At 44.1% G+C, this 26,301-nt stretch overlaps 1 protein-coding gene across 4 annotated transcripts in view; it reads left to right on the forward strand.

Annotated features, from left to right (window-relative positions):
* Window positions 1-402: 402 nt before the first annotated feature.
* Window positions 403-26,301, forward strand: part of C4H10orf90 (chromosome 4 C10orf90 homolog) — a 68,145-nt gene continuing 42,246 nt past the window's right edge. For 3 of the 4 annotated variants that reach the window (XM_051619452.1, XM_051619456.1, XM_051619457.1), the window contains exon 1: window positions 403-568. The gene's annotated coding sequence lies outside the window, so the exon portion shown is untranslated. Of the gene's footprint in view, window positions 569-19,431; window positions 19,529-26,301 lie in introns of all 4 variants that reach the window. The other variant, XM_051619453.1, reaches the window with a different exon arrangement.

Below are 26,301 nucleotides of genomic sequence, written 5' to 3' on the forward strand. Positions count from 1 at the left end.
TTATAGAAAGAAGGATCCCAGCTTCAACATGTAAGTCCAGAAAATGAAACATTCATGTGCTGTAGCTAGATATTGCTGCTGGAGCCGAGCAGCCTGCCTCAGGTTGAGGATGCACAGCTGAATTTATATTCTGGCTGTAAAAACCTGCGTTTTAGGGACACAAATTCTACCCAACCAGCCTAAATAAATCAGCAGGCCCAGGTTTTACCAGCACAGATAACCCTCATTCAGCCAGCAGGCTTTTCCTGAAGACAAAGGACAAAACGAATGGGTTCATCGGAGCTGCCTGAGCAGCATGCTAATGAGGGGAGGTGGAAGGCAATGAATAATTCATGTCCTGGCAGCTCCTGCCTTGCCCTGTTCCCGTCGCAACAAGTGATGGTTGTCCCGGCCGGCCCCGTGGTGCCCGCAGGAGGAGGTCGAGCCGCGGGGCTGCGCTGCCCCTGCCGCACCCGCCTGGCTTTTCAGGTGAAACCCTCTGCAAAATGGACCCGGGAAACACCCTCTTTTGTAACTCGGGTGTTCCTGACCGTGAACTGCTCCGCTGGGAAGGAGACGGGTCGCTTCGGTGAGTTGGCGCAACTTGGGGGGTTTGTTGATGCTGCTGCCAGGTGGGTTTGCAGCAGCTGGGGGGGTGGCAGGGCTTGAGCGGGCTTTCCCAAAACAGCCCGCGTTCCTTCGGCTTCTTAAATGCCTTAAAGAAGCCTGAAAAAAAAGAGGCAGGCAATGCTTTTATTTTCTAGAGTTAAAAGTACGTAAGCAGTACCTACAGGACTGGGGTTAGGCTCCAGCCTTCTGAAACTAACTCGTGTTATTTACCTGTTTAAATCCCACTCAAACAAAACATGCTGATGATCCGAGCCCGGTATCTTGCAGCCCAAACAGAAACTGATGTAGTTCAGTGTCAGACTGGAGAATCTGAAAGGGTGTGTGTCATTTTTCTGAAGAAGTATTGGGTCCCTCTTGTAACTGGTGTTGTTGCTCTTTATTCAGCTAAATATCTTTCTGATTGGGTTGGGAACAGGACAACCTTCTGCATAACAGCATAACCTTCTTGTTGTGCACTGATTAACCTGCTTTATCATAAAATAGTTGAAAAGCACTGGTAACTTGCTCAGTTTTTGCAAGGATAGGTAGGAGATCTATTTTATAGGTAAAGCAATGAGCCGTGATGAACTGAGTCTGGACTTACCACTTCTTTAAAGTGTGAAAAGCATCACAATGTTTTGCTTGGTTATTCCTTATGATTATACCTGCCTATAGTATCTGTTTCAGTTGTTTGTCTGGTTTGGGGTATTTTCCAGTAGTGATATCATCAGCATTGCCTCAGAGCTCTTGGGTAACTTGCTACTTGGCACAGTTTTTAAAAAAAAATGATATAAATAATCAGCTCCCAAGAGCAAAGGCCATGGATAGGAGCACAAATATGAAATTAATCCTGAAAAAGTTTTGATTGTGGCTAACAAGCTCTCCCTCTCTTCATTTGTTTTTAATTGCATGGTTCAGATTCTGCTGCTTCTACTCTCTTTTCTTTGTTTTGATCATAAAAGCGTTTCATTTGACATCCAGAAGACAGCCAAGTTGTGGAGGGATAAAAGCACAGCATAATGATATCTAGTGCTAACAGTAATTAAATGCCCCGTGTTTTAAGAAAGAAAAAAAAAAAACAACACAACAAAACACCACAAAAACAAGAGGTGAAAATATGGATATGTAAATAACAGGAGCTATGCAAACAATGGATGTAATCCTGCACTCCCTAATCAGGGGAGTAATCCTGCATGTAACTAATCCTGTTGGCTTCAATAGACTCGCATCAGTAGGTGCTGTAGCAGAAGGCCCATATTTTTCAAGGAGATAACAGCTTCAGTTTTACCTGGTTTTGGTGGGGGTTTTTTTCTATAATGCAGCTTTAGCGACACAGCTTTTAGGGATGTGTTTGAATGCATTAGTGATAACTTGAAATTAGGCTTTACCAAATGTCTGTTTTGATTCTAAAGGTGTAAAAGAGAAAAATGGAATAATGTATTGGATGTGTCAGAAACTCCACATATCTTATTAGAGAGATGCTTGCAGTGGAATAGCATTCCTCACACCCTGTTGATTGTGTTTGTAGATTACTTTCTGGTACATGAGGTGTATAAACTTTGCTTCTTTAAGGATAGGATGTAACTTTAGCAAAAAATCACTATGACACCTGGTGTCTCGTGAAGTACGTTTAGGTCTCCACAGAAGTGATGTTGATAAATTTTGTTCCTCTTTTTCATTAGGATGCATGGGGTTTGTGGTAACATCCTGTGAATAGTTTTTTATTGCTGTTCCTGCCAAAATAATCCCTGTGGTTCTGCCTTGGGAATAACACATTTGTGTAAATGTTGTGGTTGTTTTACCCTCCTCATCAGCCCAGCTTGACTCTTCTGAGCTTTCCCCTCCAAGTCCAGACAGTGCTGCCCTGTAACCCAGGATGGGGCTTGGAAGCACCCGTGTACCCTTCCCCAGGCTGTGTGTCTGCTAATGAGGGAAAACTAATTACTTAAAAGCTTTTGGTACAATGGTGTTGAGAAGTATAAATAGTCATGAACTGGTCCTGGTGCCCTGCAAGCTGGTGACCTGTGTTTGTGCTGGATGCCTTGGGGCAGTGTGGATATGAGTGTTACCCTATAACCCCTGCAGTCATTGCTGTGCTAAGGTGCTTCCTACACAGAGAGGTTCTCTTGTGTGCACCCAAAGGGGGCAAGATAGAAACAAAGTGAAAATGCAATGGATGATGGTTCCAGATGGTCCACAAAGCTTACACTTAAAGGAAGCTGGTGTTAAATACCTGTTGGCTTTTTGTTCGTTGCATGGAGATATTGAGGATGAACTGATTGCTCTTTAATCATCTTTGTTACATGGCAGAGGTTTTGGTGTTCTGTCTTGGCAGATGAGGCACACTGTGCTGTTAGTGCTCCTCTGCACTGAGCTGTTGTACAGAATTTAATGCTCAGGCTACATGGCTCTCAGGGACAGTAGAGTGCTGGAGGCAATAAAATCATAGTATTGTAGAATTCTTTTGGTTGGAAAAGACTTTTAAGAACATCAAGTCCAACTGTTAACCCAGCCCTGCCCAGGCCACCACTGCCCCATGTCCCTCAGCACCACATCTACATGGCTTGGAAACCCCTCCAGGGATGGGACTCCATCACTGCCCTGGGCAGCCTGGGCCAGGGCCTGACAACCCTTTTGGGGAAGAAATTGTACCTAATTATCAATCTAAACCTCCCCTGGCACAACTTGAGGTCGTTTCCTCTTGTTCTATCTCATGTTACTTGGGAGAAGAGACCAACCCTCCCTCACTCCAGCCTCCATTCAGGGCCTTGTAGGGTGAGAAGGTCTCCCCTCAGCTTCCTTTTCTCCAGGATGAACACCCCCTGTTCCCTCAGCCACTCCTCCTAGATAAGATTTGTACTCCAGACCCTCCACCAGTGTGGGGAGGCTGGAAGGACAGACCAGCTGCTGGTGCAGAGGGAGATGCTAAGTCCCTTTCTGTCTCCTGCTCATGAGGTCAGTTCCTAATCCTTTGAGAACCCCACAAGCATTGGTTGCACATCAGCTCGAACTTTATAACCACAGTTTTGAGGGTACACTTTTCTACATCTCTCCTCCTCTTTTGAATTATAAAACAAATCACACACAGCTATTTTTGTTTAAGACTCTCCTTCTAGCAAAGGGCAGAGCTCAGGTGCCCATTTCAATTTTTACTACCTGTGGTGAACTTTAGAGATGACTGTGAATGGATATTTATTTAAAAGTCTTTAAAACTTGTCTGAAAAAGGTGCTCTGAAATGGTTCAGCTCATTTTGTATCAAAAATTGTGTGTGGCTATTTGGAGCAACCTGGGTTTTTCCTTTGTACATTCAAACTCTGTACAGCAAGAGGTGTGACATGACTGGCATGTCACTCTCATGTTTTTCTTCATTAGAGGGTGTCCATGTCTCCTTGCCTTCCATCCAAGGCAGCGGGCAGGGGGATGCTTATTCTCTGCTATGTCCCCAGGTCTGGAAGAGCAAAGCTCTGGGTGTGGATGCTGTGAGGGATGGCAAGAGCAGGTCCTTTGTGGTTGGGCAGCATTCCCTCCTTTGTGCCAGATGGATTTTGCTGCTCTTGGGGCTTGGGGATACAAAGCTTTGTGGCTGTCCTGAGGTTTTCTGCTTAGGGCTTCCATCACAAAGCTTCTATACATGGTAGCTCCTCTGGGCTGAGATATCTGACACAACATGAACCTCCAGTTCTAAGCCCAAGTTTTCATGTATAGGTAGAGGAAATTATCCAGCTGTGGTTTTGCAGCTGTTTGGGAGCCTGTGGCAGAGAAAGCAGACAGACTGGAGGCTGCAGGATGAGCAGGTTGAGCAAGGCCTGGGAGTGGGGCCTGAGCAGGCCCAGCTCTGGCTGAACACCAACCACTTTGCTTTACTGGTCCCCTGGGTCAGAACCACGTAGTGAACTTCAGGTAACTTAGCACGATGTGGTCACTGGCTACGGAGCAGAGCCTGGGGCAGGAGCTGCATCCCATGGTCCAGCAAGTCCTTGTGATGGGTCTTGCCAGATCTGTTGTGTGCAGGTCCTTGGGGACAGCAGCATCACGTGTGTGACCAGGGAACAGCCTCCAGCAGAAGGGAACCACAAAACATAGAGGGTGACTCAGTTTCGTATTAAACCTTAGCAAAACACTAAACCAATATAACTACCTTAATTATATGCTTATTAGCAGCTGCCTGGTGGCTTGTAAGTGGAGAAGCTGAGCTGGTGTGACTATACATATTAAGTATGACAACAGCACAGATAAAACTGCAATGCAGAAGAACTTCTTAGGTGAAGGTTTATACTTGTTCTCCATGTGTTCCTTTGCTGTAAATCCCATTGTGTGTCTGAGAGCAGCCAGGCCTGAAGGAGTAGCAGTCCCTACCCCCTTGGTGGTCCAGCGCAACCCCAAGCTGACATCTCCCCAGGGCATGCTTGCTTCAAGAGTGTTTTGCCTTCATACAATATTGTTCTTTATTTCACATGATATTGCTAACTCTGTATGTCTCCAGAGAGTGAGAGGTGAGCAAAATACACACTCAAATGTGTGTGGTCCCAGGCCCAAACCTGTCTCAGATGACAATCAGTGATGTGCAACGTGCATTAATCACAGTTGTGTGATGGTGTAACACTTCAGTCACATTCCCATGGCTTGTGTAATTCATGCATGAAAGATTAATGCTCAAGCTTTGTGTTGCACAGTTCTTTGGGAAAGTGCATCTCTTCCTTCCAGGGGGGTAATCAGCTCAGGAATTAGCTGAGCTCCCGAGCAGGTTTTTATTAATGTGCACCCAGCAGGGACACCTGGTGATGTCCAAGGAAGACTTGATTTCTTGAGCAAAAGAATGGGTAGGGAGCAAGAGGAGGGAGCCCCAGACTTTTTCTGGTTGAAATGCAGATGACGAAAACACTCACAGCTGCAGGAAGGGAAGTTCTAAACTGGAATGTCAGCCTTAATGTATTTAAATGACAACTACTGAACTGTCACCTAATGGTTGACAGTAATTACTAACCGGCTGAAAGCAACTGTATTTATAACCTGCGTTTGAAGAAATCTAAGCTGTAAAGTACACTGAGGGTCCATGTCACAGCCTCATCATTCATCCACAGCTGGCAAATGAAGCATCTCCTCCAGGTCTGAATTAGCCGTATTAGATGAGTAAAAAACACTGATTGGAAACATTTTATTTCACAGCCTTCAAGACTGGCCTGTCTCTAGCACGTGCTGCTTTACTGTGCGACGAGTGCAATTAGCTGGAAGAGTGTGTTAATTTTCATTAACTGACAGTAGTGTCTTTCAAAATTATCCCGAGCATTATGAGCATTCAGTGGTGATATGCTTTCAAAGGTTAAACAGTTTGATTTATTTTTTTAGTGTAATTTGTTTACATTCAGAGGAGCTGCATTAGAAGTGTTATTAGACACTGGAGTCTCCCTCTGACTGTTACGGTAATGAACAACTGTTGGAAACTGCTTGATATTTCCATGGTTTGAGGCATCAGTGGCCCCAGAGAGAAATATGTTATCTTTGAACCAAGTCTTTAATTGTTTCCTGAGTTGATAAAAGAGTTCATCTGTTACTGGCAAGATATTTCCTTCAGTTGTGGGTGAATCTTGAAAAAACTTTTCGGTTGCTGTCAAAACCAAGTGTGAATTACTCTGAATGATGCTGTGGTGTTTTTCTGTGGCAACCACTGTGTCATTTTTTTGCTGGTTTCACTTTTCCTGGCAACACGTTTCTGAGAGCTTTTTTCTCACTCTGGAATTACAGTTGTGACCCCCTCCTGTGGCACGGACCGACACCTGGCAGTCCATCGGGACAAACTGGGAAAATCCAGTGTGAAACACTGTTGGGCACAGGGCCATGGCCACTAGCTCTTTGGGACGTGCATAGTCTTTGCTCCCTCCAAAATATCCACAGCCTCACCAGGAGTGTTGGATCGTGTCTTGATGGCCTGTCACAATCAGTAATTAGGGTCCTGCACAAGGGTAGATCACAAATAAGTAGAAATCTGTTTGCTGCATTTCTATAAACCCTTCCAGATGAATAAAGACCATCAGAGCAGGCTTTTTAAGGGACAGAGGGCATAATGGTGCAGAACAAACGGACAAGGAACAGTGACAAAATTAGCTATTGCCAGTTATTTTTGCCATCTTTTGAAAGCTGAAGAATTGAGTGAAGAGGATGTAGACACAATTTCCCTTCTATCCGTATGTTTTTCTTTTCCAAGAATATCAGACTTTAAGAGGCAAAGTTCCCCTGCAAAGTCTTACAGGAGGCAAGTACTTTTTTTCCTGTGTAGTCTGTTTTTTTGGGGGGCTAAATTATGCTGAATGCAAGTTTTAATCAACATCTACCTGCCTGGCTCTCACTTTGTTAACATTTCATTCAACCACCTTTTTGCTCGTGTGACTGTGAATGAAAATGAGACACCCATAACATTGAAGGTGGGTGCTCACCCTGGTTAATAATCATCACAGAATCGTTTGCTTGGAAAAAAACCTTTTAAGTCATCAAGTCCAACCATGGCCTTGATTTAATTGGTATTAATATAATATAGTGTGGTATTGCAAAGCCAGAAGATGAGTGCAGAGAAGCTCTGTGCTAACCACGCAGGTAACAGCCCAAGGTTTCTCAGGGCAATTTGAAAAAAGGAATTGAAGCAATGGGATTTCATTCTCACTTCCTGCATCTGCAGCTGGATGTGGGTAATACAGTGTGCCCTGTCACATGGAGTATGATACACCAGGGAGTGTGGTGTGGGTCTGTCCCTCACTCAGTCCTTTCTGTATAGAATGAAATAGTTGGACGGAGATACAGAACTTGATGGCAGGAAGGGAAAAGCAGTCTAACAGAATGGACATGGCAAATTGGGAAGTGCTGCTCCAGGAGATTTAGGAGGTTGCTATGGTTTCTTTTATAACAGTCTTCCAGCCACAGACATGGCTCTTGCAAACTGTGATGTCTGTGTAGGTGCACATGTAGGTATCCCCTGTGCAGCAAGCCAGGGAGACTCAGATTGGACCCCTTTGCTTTCTGCAGCCCTCCTGTTAGTGTATCAATGTATTGATATAATGTAACACCCAGAGAGGTGGGAATTTTTGGCAAAACCTTTGCTGGAGCACTATGAGCAGCAGCGGGGGAGGATTTATATCCTTGGTGCGGCTGGATCCGACCTTCTCCTCAGACCTGACCTTTCCAGGGAGGGTGACTAAAATGTTACACTCTGAGAAAATGCTCGACTGCCCTATACCGCTTGGTTAGATTGAGGTGGAATGACCCTCAAGGTCTGTATTTGAATATTAGGTTGAATTAAAGTTATATAAGGAATACTGATACTTCAGCTGCTATCTCGGGCTGCTCCAAGTGCTGGGCAGGTGCTGAGCATCATCACTGCAGCCCTCCCTGGGCTCTCCTTGGGGTTAAGTCATCCTCCTGCAAAGGGAGAGCTGCCCAGTGGCAACAGCCTTTGCTTGGTGAAAAGGTGAGTGCATAGCCTGGCATTGCTAAGATACCCAAACTTGTTTTCCTGTCGCACCCTCTTTTTACTGTCTCCCATTTCTGAATTTCTTGGTGCTGAAATTTTTAGGGCAAATACTGTTTTCTCCAAGGTTTGTTTTTTCTTGCTTTGCCTGCATAGTGCCTTGAACAACAGCTCATGACCTAGTTCTGTCTTTTAATTGCTACTGCAACATGAATTTTAATTCCAGCTAGAGTCCAGCTGTACTGAGGATATGCAGCAGATGTTGGTGCTAGTGCCATTCATCTCATGGGCCAGTGTTTCCCAGCCCGTTGCATTCAGGGAGCCCATAACATTTTTGGAAAAAAAATCTTAAACCATAATCATGTATTTCACTGTTGCCTGGTGATGGGGAATGGAGGAAACAGCTGTTAATCTAAATGGTAATATATTTTTTCTTTTACGGCTTAGTTTGTTTTACTGGTCTTTCATCTTTGATTAAATATATGAGTGGAGATGGATGAGAGCCTGGTGTTTTCATTCTCCAGTGCCCAAGTGAACCTGGCCATGGGTACTGAGAATTTCTAGGAGCCCATCTCTGCTTGTAGATACATAATTTTTTCTTTTTTGCTTCTTTTCATGGTCATTTTTGATGACTTGTGGACATTGGTGGTAGAAAATGAGTGGTTATCAAGAACTGTAGGTTATGCATCTTCTGGAAACCATAACTCAATCAACAAAGTATTCTATTTAGCATGCTCCAAAAGAGTACACTTTGTGGAATGTCATAAACTTTGGCCACAGAAATATCTTTATTTACTTCTTTGTGCTGTAGAAAGAAAACAGTGGCTGCATTTACTGCATCCTGAGCATCCCACAGATTTCCTCTATCTGTTGACATTTAGCTGTTGGCTTAGTTAAGATTTCCCTCTTTTGCTCCCCTGAAATGGGTAGTGAAGGCAAGTTATCAATAAGCCTTCACCTGACTCCTCCAGAAAGGGCTTAATTTTAATCTTTCTGTGATTGCAGATTGTGAAAGACACTGGAATCCTTTGGGAGGGGAAAAAAAAAGTGTGTATATAAACGTACTACAGCTTGTCTCACAGTAGATACCATGTTGCTGCCTTCTGTTATTACTGATATTTGATGTACAACACAACTATGTTTCACTAGCTAGCTCAAATGCATTTCTTGCCAAGGATATGGTGGCAAGGAGGGAAAATCACCCTCTTGGAGAAATGCCTTCTAGGAGGGTGACTGAAAAGAGCAGATAGTTCAGTCTGGGAAACAGACACGTGGTACATAAATCCCAAAGATCCCCCTAAAAGCTGTGGAGCCTTGTAGCTGAGATTTCAGAATGCAAAGCAGCAACTGAGCTGTAAAATAAATCTCTCTAAAAGGAAACTGCCAAGATATCACCTGCAAACATTTTAGAACAGCAAATTGATCTAAAGGTTATGAGTAAGATAGCAGAAAGAGCTTCTGTGATCCAAGGATAAGTACTTGAGGTCCCTTCCAAACCAAGACATTCTAGGGTTCCTCACCTCAAGAGCAAAGCTCTGCCACGGCCCAGGGAGTCAGCCCTAATACAAACATGCTGATATCATCTCCCTGATACCCACATGCACAGAGGCAACCTCAGATCCTTAAATGAGGTTTGATCTTCTCTTTGCATCCTCTGAGGAGACAGAAGACCACGGGTTTTTTGGCCAGCAATCTGCATTGGTCTCTTGACTCATCTTTGTGCACTTGATGGCAATTTCCAATGGCAGCCCAAAGCCAACCCCCCTCCAGCAGTGCATGGAGCCTTCTCACCAGCAGCTGAGCTCTCAAGAATGACTTTCATGTCCTCTCTCCTGAGGGAAATGTGGGCTGGCTGTTGTTGTACGTGGGAGGAGGATGTGAGTGCAAGCCAACCACTGCAGGTCCCTTTTCCCTTCCAGGTGGAGAGATAAAAGAGCTTGTAAGTGGGTCTCTGAGCTCTCTTCCATAAAGCCAGGGGGTCTGTTCTTGCTCAGGGCTGTCATTAGTTTAATTAATCCTGGACTGGACTCAGTGGCAGGTGGGAACTGGATTCAGGAATGCATGGATCGGGATCAAAGGCAGGCAAACAGATGGAGTCCTCCCAAGACTTTGGCCAAGGATGAAGAGAGCTTGACCTTCATGATCCATCCCTCAGATTCCTACTGAGTATGACATCTGTGGGATGGAACACTTTGGTCAGTTTTGGTCACCTGTCTGTTCTGCTCTTCCCTCAGGAGGGTTGCAGGTGTGATCCTTTTTCTTCCTTTTCATTTCCTGCACAGAAATTTAGCAGAACCAAGCAGGAAACTTGGTTTCTGTGGGGATAAGTGTAAGCAAGAGCCTTTCTGCATATCATTCTCCAGTGATAGCTATAAACATTGAGGGTTACCAGTCCTACTGCCTGAAAAACATGCTGTTCATTTCAGAAAGTGCAGTTTCTTAGAAGAAACTTAACTGAAAAATAAAATTACAAAAGGAAAATTGGTTCTGTCCTGGCTCAAACCAGGACAGGGGCTCAGCAGGGGTGTGAGAGACAGGCCCCCTCTTGCAGAGGCTCTGCTGCTTGGCTGGGGCTAACCTGTGACTCCAAAATTATGTTGTTAGCTGCAAATCTTGCCATGAAGAAATGGGATGGGAATGCTCGTGGAAAGTGTCCAAGGAGAGAGAGTGGAACATGGGGTTGAGGAACTGTTTTGCTGGATCTTTCCAGGAGCACAGAGCCAGGTGGGAGGAATCTGAGGAACAGCTCAGCGAGTGGCAAGGAACCTTGTGCTAGGGTCTGTGTTTTGCAGGCTGCTGAGTCCTGCTCCACCTCAGTGAGAAGCAGCTGAGGGAGGAGTGAGCAAGTGGAGCTGTCTCATGTGCTGGGGATGCCCTTCCAGCCTGTAGCTGATCACAGCAGGTTGCTACCTAATGACTTGGTCTTAATCATCTCTGCTCATTTATTGCCTGGATCTTCAGTGAGCTGCTCTGCCTCTTACTCACATCTGAATTCCACTTTAAATTCCATGCTGTTTTTCTCCCCATTGTGCTCCTCAGGTAGCAGCTGCATTTCAGCTTGTGCTCAGAGCCCAGCAACAGTATTTCCTGAGACAATTCATTTCTTTAATTTGTTGATGTTCTGATGCCTGACACCTCCTGCTGGTCCAGAGCTCTCCCTGGACTCCAGAGTCTCTCTGCAGTACCTGGATCTCAAACACAGTTAATTTTAATCAGAGCTCCCAGAATTTGGTCAGACTTCAGGCCAATTCCTGCAGTAAATCTGAATGCATTCAGCAACAGCATGTGCAGCCAGTGATCAGACATAATTGCCAACAATTTCACAGCCACAGAATCCTTACTTGACTCTAACATTCCTGGAGCCCTCTCTTTCCCATCACTCTTTCAAGCAGGAATATCACAGTTGCTAGGGGATGGAATTCTTAATGCATTTATTTATACAATATTTTTAGCCTGAGGTGGAGAATACAGTTTTCTGGTTATTATTTGCTGTCTCAAAATGGAAGGCCCAATATACAGTGATAAGCAAATCTCTAGAGGTCTGAGGTCCAGGTCTGATCCAGGTACCATCCAGGCATTCAAAATAGTACTTGCATCCATGTCTGTTGAATTTAACTGGAGCTCTGACAATTACAGGCTGTCACAGGAGACTTCCACTTCTACTCCTGACTCAATTACCAAGTCTCATGCTTCTCATAACATTACCAGTGCTGTAAATAAAGTCAAGTTTTCTCCTTTTTCTTTGCTGTTCTAAGGAAAAAAAGAAGTGGCTGACTTCTACCACCTGCCATTAAATTGAGCCCAAGCCTCACAGGAACTCTTGGTTGAATTTGAATTAAGTATTTTTTCAGCAAAGCTGTAGTTATTGATGCATTAAACTTAAAAAAAAAAAAAAGCCTCCCATGTTTGCCCATTCCTACATTCTCACTGTAAGACAACCTAGTACATAAATGCTAAAAACAGCAGATATACCTAAACAACTTATATCCCCTTAAATTTTAACTGTTGAGAATCAGTAACAGACAATAGGTGGGCAAAGCACTGGGTTAAGTTTAGAGCTACTGTATTTTCCAAAATGCATTCTGTCCCTTAGGCAACCTAAACTTGTTTTCCTTTTTGCCTATTCTTGCATGCTGAAAAGATGTTTACATGAAGCTATTTGTGACTCCTGGTCCTTTTCCTAAGTGATTAGTTGGTTGCAGCTCAATAATGTTTGAGTAGTTCTTGCACTTTATGTTTGTAGCAATTGGAGTCTATGTACAACTGCTGAATTGTGTCCAGTTCTGGGACTTGTTAACGTGTGTGTGTCAAGCAGGCTCCACTTCCAGAAGAAGTGCTTTTCTTCTCTTGTTTCTCTCCTTTTCCAACTGGGCTTGGACGGGCTGATTGCAATAAAGGCTATCAGCAGCAGGATCACTCCTGGAGGTGCTCTCCTGTTGAAATGAAGTTCCTCTAAACCTGGGATCCCCCAGCTGTGATGTGCACACCATAGTGCTACTAGAATATTAGATGGGTGGCTCCCAAATCATTCCCAGACTGGTTTGGGTTGGAAGGGACCTTAAAGATCACCTAGTTCCAACCCCTCTGCATGGGCAGGGACACCTCCCACCAGCCCAGGTTGCTCCAAGCCCCATCCAACCTGCCCTTCAACACTGCCAGGGATGGGGCAGCCACAGCTTCCCTGGGCAGCCTGGGCCAGGGTCTCACCACCCTCATAGTGAAGAATCTTCCTAATGTCTAACCAAAATCTTCCCTCTTCCAGTTTTAAGCCATTAGCCCTCAAACCCTCACTACAAGCTGTAGCAAAAAAAGCCCTCCCCAGCTTTCCTGTAGCCATTTCAGGTACTTGAAGGTTGCTATGAGGTCTACCTGGAGCCTTCTCCAGGCTGATACGCATTTGTAGAAGTCCTTAACTCAGCAGTCTGAGATAAATGTCTCTGCACAGGTAGTACCTCAAAAAAAGATCCACACCTTGTAGAGGTCCTTGCCTCTGTGACTTCCCCTCTTCCACCTCAGGTGAGCTCCCCTGATGCAGCTAACTGGGGTGAGTGCTTCAAGACATGTGGGTCTTCAGGGTTGGATTTGACTTCTGGATGTCAAGGGTGGCATTGAAGACTGAGGTGTGTCAGAAGTGGTAGGGAGGTTGAGAACTGGGAAGTATTTTGAGGTCCTAGGTAGGCATGTAAGGATTTGATATGGTTTAACAGAGGAAGAAACATTTGGTGCCTCTCTGGTAAAGAACATTTATCTTTAATCAGTTTAACCAAGAGCGATAACACAAGGTTACGGAACAGGTGGTAGGATGCAAAAACCGTGGAAGAAATGTGGTTTAGCAAACAAGGGCATGTTCTGTGTTACAGAGCTCAGTGCCACCTGTGTTGGTTTTCCAGCAGCAGGAAGGAGTGTCTAGGGCTGCAGTTCTTGGTTCCCATTTTTTAATGTACTTTACTGAAGTCATTTTTGTAGTATAAAATGCAGGAGCAGCCCCTGGCGCACAGGATTCCTTTCAGCAGTGGATTGACTCCCCTGCTCCTTTCTCTGCTCTCTTTCATCCTGTGGCCCCTCTCTTCTTTTCCTGACCCACCCTCCAGCTTGGCTAGTGGGTTAGTTCTGGGAGCTGGGAAAATACACTTCTGAATCTCAGCCCTAGAGTCCATCTCCTGTTTCTTTAGGTTCTTATCGAGCCATTTCCTTATAATTCAAGAAATTGGCTCAGGCAGCTGACATGAAGGAGTGGGTTAGAGCTCTGGATCCCACTGCCTGTGAAGAAGGTGGGAATTGGGATATGCCCTCCCACTCAGTCCAGCAGCTGCTTTGAACACTGTCCCCTCTGCCTCCCCCTTTGAATCCTCAAACCTCTTGATTTTCTTGTCTCTAGAGTGTAAGACTTTTTCCATTAGTTTGTGGGACCAGGGCACCTCAGAGAACATCCCTGGCTTGGTGCTAAAGCTGAAAGTGGTCTCTATCATGGTCCTTCTCCTTGGCCATGCACAAAGCACAGGCTCAGATCAGCCAGAGCAGCTGTACCCATGAGTAGGGCTGCAAACTGGGTGCCAGCCTTCAGCACAGTGCCTAGGATGGAAATCTGAGGGATGCTGGTGAGAGGGGGGGACTGTACCTGCAAGAGGACAACTGCTACCTCAACATGAAGCTTCTCCAAAACCCGTGGCTCTGCCCAGGCATCCAGCCTCTGCTGTGCACCACCATGGGCAGCACAGCCAGGTCCCGAAATGCACCCAGATTCACAAACTGGCAACAGAAAAGAAAATGCTGCATTTGTGTAGAGATTTCACCCAGATTCTGCTGCGTCCTGGTAGGTGCTGCTGGGAGAGGTGAAGTCTCTGTTGTTGGGCAAAGAGTGCCATGACTGATGCTTTGTATTAAGAGGGCTCATTAACTCCACTGTGTAGCTTCTGCAGATGAAAAGTCTTCTTTTCACAGTGCAGGAGTTTTAACTGTGCCCTGGTTAAAGATTACCTCAACCTGCAATAAATGGAGATGTTTCACTAATTGGTTTCTTGGTTCATTAGCCAAATTGTGAGTATGAGGAAAATGGGGAAAGCTCAAAATGAATTTCCCTGGCAATCCTTAATTTAAATGGTGAAGAATAATTTTATGTTGAACAAAACATGTTCTGTGGTTTGCAGCAATAGAGTTAGTTAGTTACTTGGGGATCATTTGCCATCTTTGCAGGAAAATCCTTCTTGACTCTGCCTTCTTCTGGCATGATGTGACACCAAATAGGGAAGTATAATCATTATACTATAATAATCTCAAATTTTATACAGAAACACTTTGTCATGGGAAGTTCCTCCTCATACATTGCTTTCAGTAGTGAGATAACAGAGATGAGCAGCAAACATCTCTAAAAGGCAGCTTTACTGCCATGGATGCTGTGGCTCTGCTCCATTGCAGCCATCTAAGTGACAAAACCACCACGTGTCCCTGGTTTACTCTTCCCAGTGCAGCACTCAGCTAAAAATCAGAATCCCAGACTGGTTTGAGTTGGAAGGGACCCGAAAGCTCATCCAGTTCCAATCCCCCTGCATGGGCAGGGACACCTCCCACCAGACCAGGCTGCTCCAAGCCCCATCCAACCTGCCCTTCAACACTGCCAGGGATGGGGCAGCCACAGCTCCTCTGGGCAACCTGGGCCAGGGTCTCACCACCCTCACAGCAATGAATTTCCTCCTAATGTCCAACCAAAATCTCCCCTCTTCCAGTTTTGATCCCTTCTCCCTTGTCCTCTCACTACAGGCCCTTGTCAAAAGTCCCTCTGAGCAGTTGAAGCAACAAATTCTGCTAATTAATCAAAACAACCACTAGAATTTAATCTGTTGTATGAATTTTCTGCCATTGATTGTTGTGGCACAGGAGGTCATTTCTGAGCACTGAATTGCTGGTTGTGTGGCAGTAAAAAAAAGAAAGCTCAAAGAAAGGTTAAATTAAAGAAGCTGCTAGAAGCCGTTTTTGTAAGATGAATGTCTATTATCTAAATTAATGACAGTAAACCTCCAATTAGCTGAATGTTGATGCAGAATTACAGCTTTATAAGGTAAATACATGTTTCCTCCAGCCAAAATTTTGGGTAAGGAAACAGTGAGCCTGCAATTGTAACAGGGTTACAGGTAGAAGAACATTTTCTGTGTATTGGGGCAGGGTGACCTCACTGCTGTTGCTGACAAATCTTTACAATAAATCTGTCATTGCTTCCTAACAGCAACACAGCCTGAGTCTTAGAACCTTGTTCTCTGGAGTGTCCTGCCTTCATGTGGCATGGGCAAAAACCTTGACTGTGCTGCTTTTCTTTCCCCAATAAACAGCTTAGCTTTTATTTGCTATATATAATAATCTGCTCTGGGGACAGGCTGGGAGAGTTGGGGTGTTCAGCCTAGAGAAGAGAAGGTTTCAGGGAGACCTGAGAGCACCTTCCAGTGCCTGAAGGGGCTCCAGGAAAGCTGGGGAGGGACTTGGGACAAGGGCAGGGAGTGATGGGACAAGGGGTAATGGATTAAAACTAAAAGAGAGGAGATTTAAGTTGGACATTAGGAGGAAATTCTTGTCTGTGAGGGTGGTGAGACCCTGGCCCAGGTTGCCCAGAGAAGCTGTGGCTGCCCCATCCCTGGCAGTGTTGAAGGGCAGGTTGGATGGGGCTTGGAGCAGCCTGGTCTGGTGGGAGGTGTCCCTGCCCATGCAGGGGGGTTGGAACTAGATGATCTTTAGGGTCTCTTCCTACCCAAAGCATTCTGTGATTTTAGAGCTGACTTTTCTTCTTCAGCCCAGTGTATGTTTTGGCACAAAAAAGCTTGAAGTGGAGCCTCTCAACTTGTTTCTGCTTTGTTAATTTATTGAATTCCTCTGTAAACACAAATCCAAGAGAACAGCAGCTATGAACTCCTTTTGTTGTTTGCAATTTATGCATACTAAAATAATTCCATAATGGAGTTTTTTGAGCAATTTACTTCTTGGAAAGGGTCAGTTTTTCTTGCAGATTTTCTTCTTGTGAAAGATGAAGTCTCTTAGACGTGTAATCCCAGTTGCCTAAGTTCATGAACACTTGCAGTATATCACTTAGCTGGGTGTAGGAGTTTATTGTCACTTTGGCTTTGAATATCAGAAAAAAAAAATGATTGTAAAAAAAAAACAACAAAAAAACCCCAAACAAAACCCCCTCAATAAACAAAATCACACTCCAAATCCTCAAAAGAGCAACAAACAACACCCTACAAATACCTTTGCATTATTTCTGAAGGTCTTATTTTCCTAAATATTTCTCAGGGATACCCAAAGTGTCTCTATAGATGCCCTGTGATGGGAAACACTGGGTCAAAGCAAGGATCTGGTTGCATCATTATCCTGGTTCTGGTCATCTAGGTTCACAATTTGTGTCATGCAACATAGAATATCTTCTAAGGTCCATGTATCTACCCAGTAATTTCCCATTTCCCCATAGCTATTCCTAAGCATCTGCTGGAAGCTGTTTGTCCTTTTTGTAGGTTTCTACCATCTTGTTTCTTTTCTGACAAGTTCCAACTCATTTAGTGTCAGTATTATGGCAGAAATGGTCCCCATCTGGGCCTTTCTGGGAAATTATTGATTCTTTGTCTACTTCTGCTGTTTTAGGATGGAATTTGAGTTTAAGGAGATTTTGTGGTACTGCTGTATTTTGTTTATTTACCTAGTTTCTTGTGTGTTTTCCTTGCTCTTTATCAGCTTGGTCTTCTGCCACTTTTGTATAATTTAGATGGGCAGTTTTTTCACAGTGTCCACTGATTTGACTTAATCCAGTTGTATTTCTGAGGTGCCTGTGAGATGAATATGCTCTTTTTTAAAAAAAGAAGCAAGCATTCTGGCTTTCTCAGTGCTTCTACACCATGCCTGCTCCTTGGAACTTGGGCACTTAGCATTGCTTGGGCTGCTGTTTTTATGCTCCAAGCATAAGTGCAGTCCTACTTGTCTTCTCTGTTCTTTGCAACTTTTTTTTTTACCTGAGAACTCTCCCTCCCCACTCTGTCTAAAGACACAGAGGCTTTTATAACCAACTTTTCTTCAGCTTTTAGCTGGAAAAAAACCACAAACAAAACACCACCAACAAAAGCCAAGGAAGAAAACAACCAAGGAAACTCTCTCAGCTTTAAAAGCATTAACTGTGCTGTTCTATTCTGGTGTAGATGGATCCAGGCTTTCCTTGCAGGCCTTCTCCTTGGTCCCCAAGGTGTTCCCAGTAAAGCTCTCCTCTTTCCTTCTTTCCATTTCACTTTCTCTGCTCCGAGACTCCTCTATAGGAGTGGGACTATTTTTCTTCTTGTGAGGGTTTTACTTCTATTCCCTGCATCCACATCCATCTTTCCCAGTTTGTTTGACTGAGGAGAGATCACTCTCCTCCTGAAAGCTGAGTGGTATTTCCATACAGATAAATCAAAGATAAATAGTTATATATGTTGCTTGACCCAGATCACTGACTGGACACCAGCCTACCTTTACCTTAATTAATTTTCTCCTGGCTTTGATCCCCACTGCTGTTTATTTTATGTTTCTAGCAATCTCCAAGAGACATTTAGCAAAGGCTTTGGGTATGAGTTGAGTTCCAAAATCCATAGCTTTTCCTCATACTGTGTTTTCAAACCCAAATCCTCTTGAAAGGTCACTTGGAGCCTTGAAATACTTGTTGATTTTTCACACGGTGATTGACTTGCCATCAAGCTTATCATGCTCTTCTACTACAGAGTAAGTGGTTACAAAGAACCCACTGAACTCCTTCCCTATAGCTGCTGGTGGAGCTGCACTGTGCATGGGTGAATAGTCACTGGCAGGACACATGGATCAGACCAAAGAGTGTAGATCCTGTTAGTTGTTGCGCAGTTGATGGGGGATGTGTTGGGTGGGATAGTGTATATATAGCTAGAGGCTTGGTCTGACCTCTTTTCACCAAGTCTGACTGAAATAAGGATTATTGAGCTCCCAGTTCTACAAATCCCAACTAGTGGGTGATTTCACGGGTGTTTTGTGGTAGATTAAAACACTGACTTGACAAGTCCTATGAGGAGTAGCTGAAGGAACTGGGCGTGTTCAGCCTGGAGAAAAGGAGGCTGGGGTGAGACCTTCTCATTCTTTGCAGCTGCCTGAGAGGAGGCTGGAGTGAGAGGGGTGGGAGTCCGTCTCTTCTCCCAAGGAACAAGTGACAGGACAAGAGGAAATGGCCTCAAGTTGTGCCAGGGGAGCTTTAGATGGGATATTGGGAACAATTTCTTCCCCAAAAGGGTTGCCAGACCCTGGCCCAGGCTGCCCAGGTCAGGGGAGGAGTCCCCATCCCTGGGGCGATTTCCAAGCCATGTAGATCTGGTGCTGAGGGACATGGGGCAGGGGTGGCCTGGGCAGGGCTGGGGTAACAGTTTGGTTTGATGATCTTAAAGGTCTTTTCCAAGCAAAAATATTCTGATTCAGGAATGGCTGAAAGTTCTTTTATAAAATAAATAAATTAAAAGTGTAGTCCCACCACCATCATATGTGCAAGGATCAAATTGCTTCCGAGATGATTTTTTTTTAATGTAGAGAAAAGATACTGAAGTTTTTAGCTAGATGGTGACTTCTTTCTACATTGACCTCCCTACATATGTATGAGTTTGGTGTCATTTTAATTAGCCTGTTCTTTTAAGCAGCACGATGAAGTGTCTAACCTTCCATGCATCATCTTGGTGCTATTTTCTCTTTGAGATCAGCATCTCTCTGTTGCTCCACTCCTAGTTCATGGCCTTAAAATACTTTTCTATTTAGCTACCAGGCTTTAATGATCCAGCTCTGCATTGACAAAATGCAGAGTATTGAGTTATGATAGAAAAATGTTAATATCTTACAGTGATTTCTTCTTATTTTACCTCGGGAGAAGACAGATCATGTAAATGAGGCAATCATTGCTGAGAAGCTAAGTTGAAACTTTGTGTTTCTGCAGTACAAAGTACCAAGCCTTTTTGAGAAAAAGAAAGGTAAGTGCTTCATGGAACTCAGTGGCAAAACTGTAAGAGCTCTCTGTATCCCCCTTTGAAAGGCTCCAAGTGTGCTCTTTTGTAATGAGTGAAAAAGCAAATAGCATATTATTCTGCAAGAGAATTAGCTTTTATTTATTTACAGTAATCAGTGTTTATTGTAACTTATGCATTTGGAGAAACAGATTAAAGAAACCCCGTACTCTCTTGTATTTATGATGGGGATTGTGTGTTTGGTTTTCACCACAATTAAGTAAAACCTTATCCTATTAAATATTCTTCAATTCTTATTAAATGTTCTTCTGTATAATCCTGTATCATCTTCTACTTGGCAGCCATACAGCAGCTGTTTGCTCACTGTCTTTTGATTAATTCTCTTACTGTTCCAGAGTGTAATATACCTCGTTTGTTTAGAGAAAGGGAATATGTTTCATAATTAAAAATCCCTTTTACTGCAGTTACTGCATCTTTGCAGATTTAATTAGGTCTCAGTCCCTTCCAAATCATGTAAGTCAAAGGTCCCATCCTACTTGTCCCTGAGGCATCATTACAAAAAGTCCCCAGATGGAGTCTAGTTTCTAACTGATGACTTTACCATATAGAGGCTAATTACTTCTAATCTTACACATTGATGAGACTGTATTTTATGTCTCTGAGCCACTGAAACTGTAACTGCCAAATTATCCTCTACTGTAATATGCAGGTTATTTTTCCATTAAATGGACTGGCTTCACAAATGACAATCCCTTCCTGCCAGGCTCTTGCTTTTTCAGCCATAATTGTTTCTGGCACCCGGTTCCATCCAATGAGCCCTTGTTCAGCCCTGGTATGATCTGGGATGAGCTAGTTTAGCCAGGAGAGGATGAGCAGAGCAAAGCAGGGGAGCCAGCTCCTGGGGAGACTCAGTCCTGGCTCTCTGGGGCTGCAGCTCTCTGGCTCTGTTTCACTCAGCCCTGCCTTGAACCTCCAGCTGTTGTTTTTTTTTCTGAGCAATAACCTCCATCAGATCTTTAAATGACTCAACACTTTCACTTTCTGAGAGGGAAAAATTGTATTTGGAAGCCTACAATGGATGAAGGTGTTGGAAGCCTAATCTTGGATAAGCTGCCTTCAGTCAGCCCTCTTAAGCACTGGGGAACAGAAATGAATATCTAAAAAGCAGCCAATGACTGCAGTTGTGCTCTGATTTCATGGCTCTGTGAGACAGAGGTCAGGAACATAAAGCTGCTGGTTTCTTCTTAAGGAGCAGTGGTTCTTATCATCACCTGCTGGAGGCAAAGGTGTTGGGACTTCCTCATTCAAGGAAATGCTGTGGCTTGTTACAGCCTTGCTTTGTGCCATCGATGCTTTCTGCCCTGCTTCTCTCTCTGTTAGTTCTGTCCCAGCCCCATGGGGCTAACCTTGGGGTTGGCTCCCCAAAGGAAAGGTTTATCCCAGGAATCTTAGTGTGAAGCTCTAATAATTTGGGTTTAGTCTATTCCAGGTCTTAATCCAGCCCTGGCAATAAGTAACAGCTAATGACACCTTTTAGTAGAAAAGCAGGAGGTTTGGAAGGATAAATTTTGGAGATGGTAGAACTTTTTCCCTTGGCTGGTTTCAAGGAAGTCAATAGCACCTTCTTGACTTGGCTTTTACTTTTTGAAAGCAACAGGGAACTAAACTGGCAGTGCTGTCTGGGGAAAACATCCACACCAAAAACCCTAAAACAACAACAAAATCCCCAAAGCCCCCACCTGGAAAATCCTGGGAAAATCCTAGTACCAGCACTATGGCTACCACAGCCACAAGCATTGATTCATACCCCAGGTACAGAGATATTTTCTGCTCAGCTTCAGTACTTTATTTAAACTAAAAAAAACCCAAAAGACAACAACCCACCACCAAATTGTGGATTAAGAAAATTTCCTCGAATCTGAAACAAAGTGTATAAATCTGCATTTATATACCTATCAGCATTCTGGCCAAGATTTTAATCTCAATATTACTCTAATGCAGTAACACGTTGAGAGTAATAAGATGGTTCTAAATCAACATGATCTAGACTAGACTGATCCTCCAAAATAATGCTGTCAGTCTACTGTAGGAGAAGCATTTTTGGCCTTTTATTTAAAATACCATGGATGACTTACATGTTGGGTGACTTTCATCTCTCTACACACCCACCTAATACACTTATTTAATGAATCACACAATCCCAGACTGGTTTGGGTTGGAACTGACCTCAAAGACCACCCAGTTCCAACCCCCCTGCATGGGCAGGGACACGTCCCACTAGCCCAGGCTGCTCCAAGCCCCATGGGTGTGTATTATTATTTTTTGCTTTTTGAAAAGTCTAGATCCTGAAAGCCAGTGGTTTTTATCTGTTTCAGGTGGTCAAAATCTTGAACCCAAAGGAGAGTAAGATTGAGCAGGCTGTTTTGCCTGCAATTGCAGGTGTCCCTGCAGGCTGTGTCCATGTGGAGCATCAGGATGCTCTGTAGGATTGTGATTAGCAGGATATATTAAGCCACATGCAAGAAAGTAGCCCTGAGTTTGCTTATTCTTTCTCACCATTGTTGGATCTTAATCTTCTGAGTGATTAAAGCAGCACATGACTCTTGTGCTAATCATCTAAAGTTGGCTTCAGTTGGTAGGATTTTAATTTACAGTAAATAGTTCTGTTGTAAAAATTGGCCTCTGTTTCAGCTCTCTTGAATAAGGCAGTACTCTACAGAATCCATATGTGGATGTATATCTGTTTCATTCTCACTAAGCACATTGCATGTATTATGGGAAACAAAACACAGGATCTCTAAGCTCAGTTTTAAAGAAAACCTTACAGGCTTGTGCTCCTGTTTGGCTTCTCATGGTGGGGCAGCTGTCAGAGTGCTCTCGTGTGCTTTTATACGTCCCTCAGCAAGGGAACATAGAAGATCATCAAAGTAACTTTGAGTGGACATAAATATGTCCATTACAAACCCAGAAGGCAAAAGCAGAACAGCCCAAACCCCATCCCATGTCAAAAAACATCGGAAGTTACCTCATGTAACTTCAGGTAATAAAATTAATCCATCTACCTGAGCCTGTGGGCCCAAGGAAATGAGGGTAAAAAGAAGAATTAGTTGTGCTGTGAGAAAGGGGCAGGGAGGGTACATACGGCTCCCAGAAGTGAAATGGTTATTTCTAGAAGCGGAGTTGGTGGAAATGAAGTACTTCCCTGGCCTTTCACAGCTACCTGCAGTGGTTATGTGGCTGGGAATTTGGCCAGGACACCTAAAACAGGGAAGTGTGGGCACAGCAGGAGAGTGACAGCCAGGGCTGTACCCACAGCAACGTGTGAGTTACCTGAGGTGACCCCAGGAGCATGGGAGTGGGTGCAGAAGGGTGGGAGCTGGATTTTTCCCAAGGATTTAGAAACCAGTTACTGTGTTTTGCCGATACACATGTTACCTGAGTTAATAAAACTGGCAGTGAGCAGTGCACTGGCACAGTGTGCATGCAAGTCCATTGCAAGGCAGTCAGGTTAATAATAATAATCACAACCTGTTCCATAAAATGCTGACTGTTTCCAAGGAATTTTTCTTTGGCCTTCTTGCTGGGGTTGGAGAGGGTGAGATGGGAGACTCGTGTTGCATCTTGAGAGAGTTCAAGCTGGGAGCCAGCCCAAAATGGAGAGCAGCAGACCCCAAAATGCTCTTTGCACAAGGGCTGTAGATAGTCTGAGGAGTTTTATGTCCAAACTACATTTCCAGTGGAAACTTTCCTAAAAGAATATTCCCCCTGAATGTCTCCTTTGCCAAAGCATCCAGGCTTGCACTGGCTCTCTGCACAAGGACAAGTCTTCCCTACTCCCAAGGCAAAGCTCCTTGCTCTTGGTTTCAGACAGATCATCACCTGGTCACGTTCCAGCTGAGGTTTGGTGTCTCCAGTGTGGGGCTGTGAGCTCTTAGCATTCTCCTTGTTCATCTTGAAAATGCTCCTTACTGTCCTAAAGGTCATTCTGCAGCCTCTGGCTGGAGGATTTAATGGTAGTTAATGTTAGAGAGAATATCAATAATGACTGAAGAGGTTTTTGAAAGCACATTCAGGAAAGTTTTTCTCCTGTAACTGGTGGACCTGAAGAGACCTTTGGGCTAGATTTTCCTCCCAGACCACCCAGTGAAAAGACTGAAATGAGAGGGGGCAGAATGTGGCTGGGGAAGCTGTGCTGGGTGACCAGTACCTCTGAATTACTTAATGGCTTATGCATTAGCTCTGGGTCAGAGATTGCTGCTGAACAGAACAGCTGGATGACAAAGTGGTGGTGGTAATCATCCATAACAGCTTCACTTTGCCTTCACTGGAGAGTTACTCCAGCATTTTGTTACACCAACCTGAGCTGTGCAGTTCTTACTTCACACTGTGTTATTCCAGGTATTCTCTCTAGTAAATTCTGGGTATCCAGAGCTGTGTCTGTCATGGTAGGCAGAGTCAGGAAGGTGTCTACTCCAGGAATTATTTGCTATGTGGTTTACAACAAAACAGATGCTCTACATGATTAAGTCTAAGGTACAGCTCTGCTGGGGTCAAGCAGTTACTGCATTATTAGATCAGCCTCTAGCACTTCACTTGTCTTTAAGCCTCTTAGTTTCCATGATTTTAGCATGAAATTTCCATATTATTATTTTATTTTATTTTTTTAGAGAATGAAAACAAAAAGATGGAATTGAAACCACAGGCTAACAAGAAAAAGGTTGTTTTATGAGCAGCAGAACTGACAAAGCCCATGAGTTGGTATCCTGAGACCTGATGCTTCCTCTTTCTCCTTTCATGTCTTTGCCCATTCCCTCTTCCATCTGTCCCCTCTGCACCTGCCACAAGTGATGCAACATCCCTGGCAATGTTGAAGGGCAGGTTGGATGGGGCTTGGAGCAATCTGGTCTGGTGGGAGGTGTCCCTGCCCATGCAGGGGGGTTGGAACTAGATTATTTTTAAGGTCCCTTTTGACCCAAGCCAGTCTGGGAGTCTATGGACACTATGGATGTTCTGCCCTGCTGGTAAGAGTCTCCAGGTCAAACAGGAGAGTGCCCTGGTGAACTCTCTGTGACAGCCTCTCACTTCTACAAAGCCATTGATTTTTGCACTAAGCTTCTCAGACATCAGCTATCAACCCTTCTGTCCTGTTGGTGGAAACAGCCCACAAGCTCAAAGTCCCCAGATTGGACAGGGATAAGGATAGGGGATAAACCAAATTCCTTCTGGAAATCAGGCTAAAAATTTGAACCAAGTAGAGAGCACCGTGAGTTGGTGGGGGGACTTGGTGGTGTTTTATCTTTAATTGTTTCACTGGTAATAAACAATAATTAAGAAAAATCAGGACTTCTAAAACACAGGGACAACTTGCCTGGGAACATAGTGTGGTCGTGCTATCCAGCACACTCATCCAGAGAATCACCATCCCTGGATGTGTTTAAGGGTGGTTTGGATGTGGTGTTGGTGGAGATGGTTTAGGGGAGAACTTTGTAGAGCAGGGCTGATGGTTGGACTGGGTGATCCCAAGGGGCTTTTCCAACCTGAATGATTCTACGATTCTATGAGTGAACGTGACACTTTGGCCTTAAATCAGCCTTGGTGACCTCATCATTAAAACTTAGAGGTATGTGTATTACTTTATTGATAGAAATAGTTCCTAGGGGACAACTTTTGTGACAATAACTCCTCCCATGCTGAAATACTTTCCCGATTGGTCTGGCATCAGAGTCTGGTGGGGAATGTGTGTGTTTACCCAGGGAACACTTGTAGAGCAAGGAAGTCTTGCAGCAAGTGAAGGAAAATGCATTTTCTTATCCCACCCTTGCAGCTCTGACATTGCTGAGTGCAATAATTTGGGGACTGAGCTTTCAGTTTTGCACAAGAGATGGAATACACAGTCAGTCCTGGCTTTGAGGTTGTTGATCAATCCTGAGTTTGGGGTTGTTGCTGGCCAGCAGGTTATGGCTTCTAGGAGAAGCAGCCACAGCTGCTGGTCCAGCCAGGCTGTTTGGCTGGTGGGGCTGGGTGGGAGCTGACACCTCCCAGCCCTGCTCCTGCTCACTCTGGTGGCATCCACAGCAAAAAGAGAACTTGAGAACTCTAAATTTCATTCCTCACCAACCAGTACTTAAAATATGCCAAAAAATAAGATTCTGACGACTTCAACAGTTAATTATCAATTCCAAGCTTTTCTGCACTCTCCACTCCTGAGGTAAAAGCCTGAATGATTAAAAATCCAACCAACCAAAAGCAATTACCAGTTATCTTTCATTGCATCTGGTGATAAAACTAAACCCCACCATGCCCTGCTTTATGTTCCTAATACTGCAAATTTTTTTTCATCTCTAGTGTGACCTGTTTCTCTAAACCTGTTGCAATGGAATTCAAAAGGGCTAACCCCAAGATCAAACAAATCATGGCTGCTTGGCAAAACCACGCTCTGACTAGGGATTTATTTCTCAGGTTCCCTTCAAAAGGCAAATGTAGGTGTGGTTTCACCAACTGGGAAGCTTGGTGGGGTAAAATAATTACTAAGTTCTGCACTGGCTTTAGGGTCAAGGCAATTGGTTGGACCTGTGTAGTATTCTTACATTATGCAAAATAATATTCACTTTGTGATCACAAGCTATAACCTAGAAATGTAACTTTTTTTAAACTTCATACTTCTTTAGATCTTAACTCTTGTGTTTTTAGCCTGTGGACGCTGATTTACTTTTTTTCCCTCTTGGTTCTAGCCTACTGCATCCACCAATTATCAAGCAGTTTCTGCTGTCTGTAATCAC

This window comes from Apus apus, chromosome 4, assembly GCF_020740795.1.
Source record: "Apus apus isolate bApuApu2 chromosome 4, bApuApu2.pri.cur, whole genome shotgun sequence".
Lineage (NCBI taxonomy): Eukaryota > Metazoa > Chordata > Aves > Apodiformes > Apodidae > Apus > Apus apus.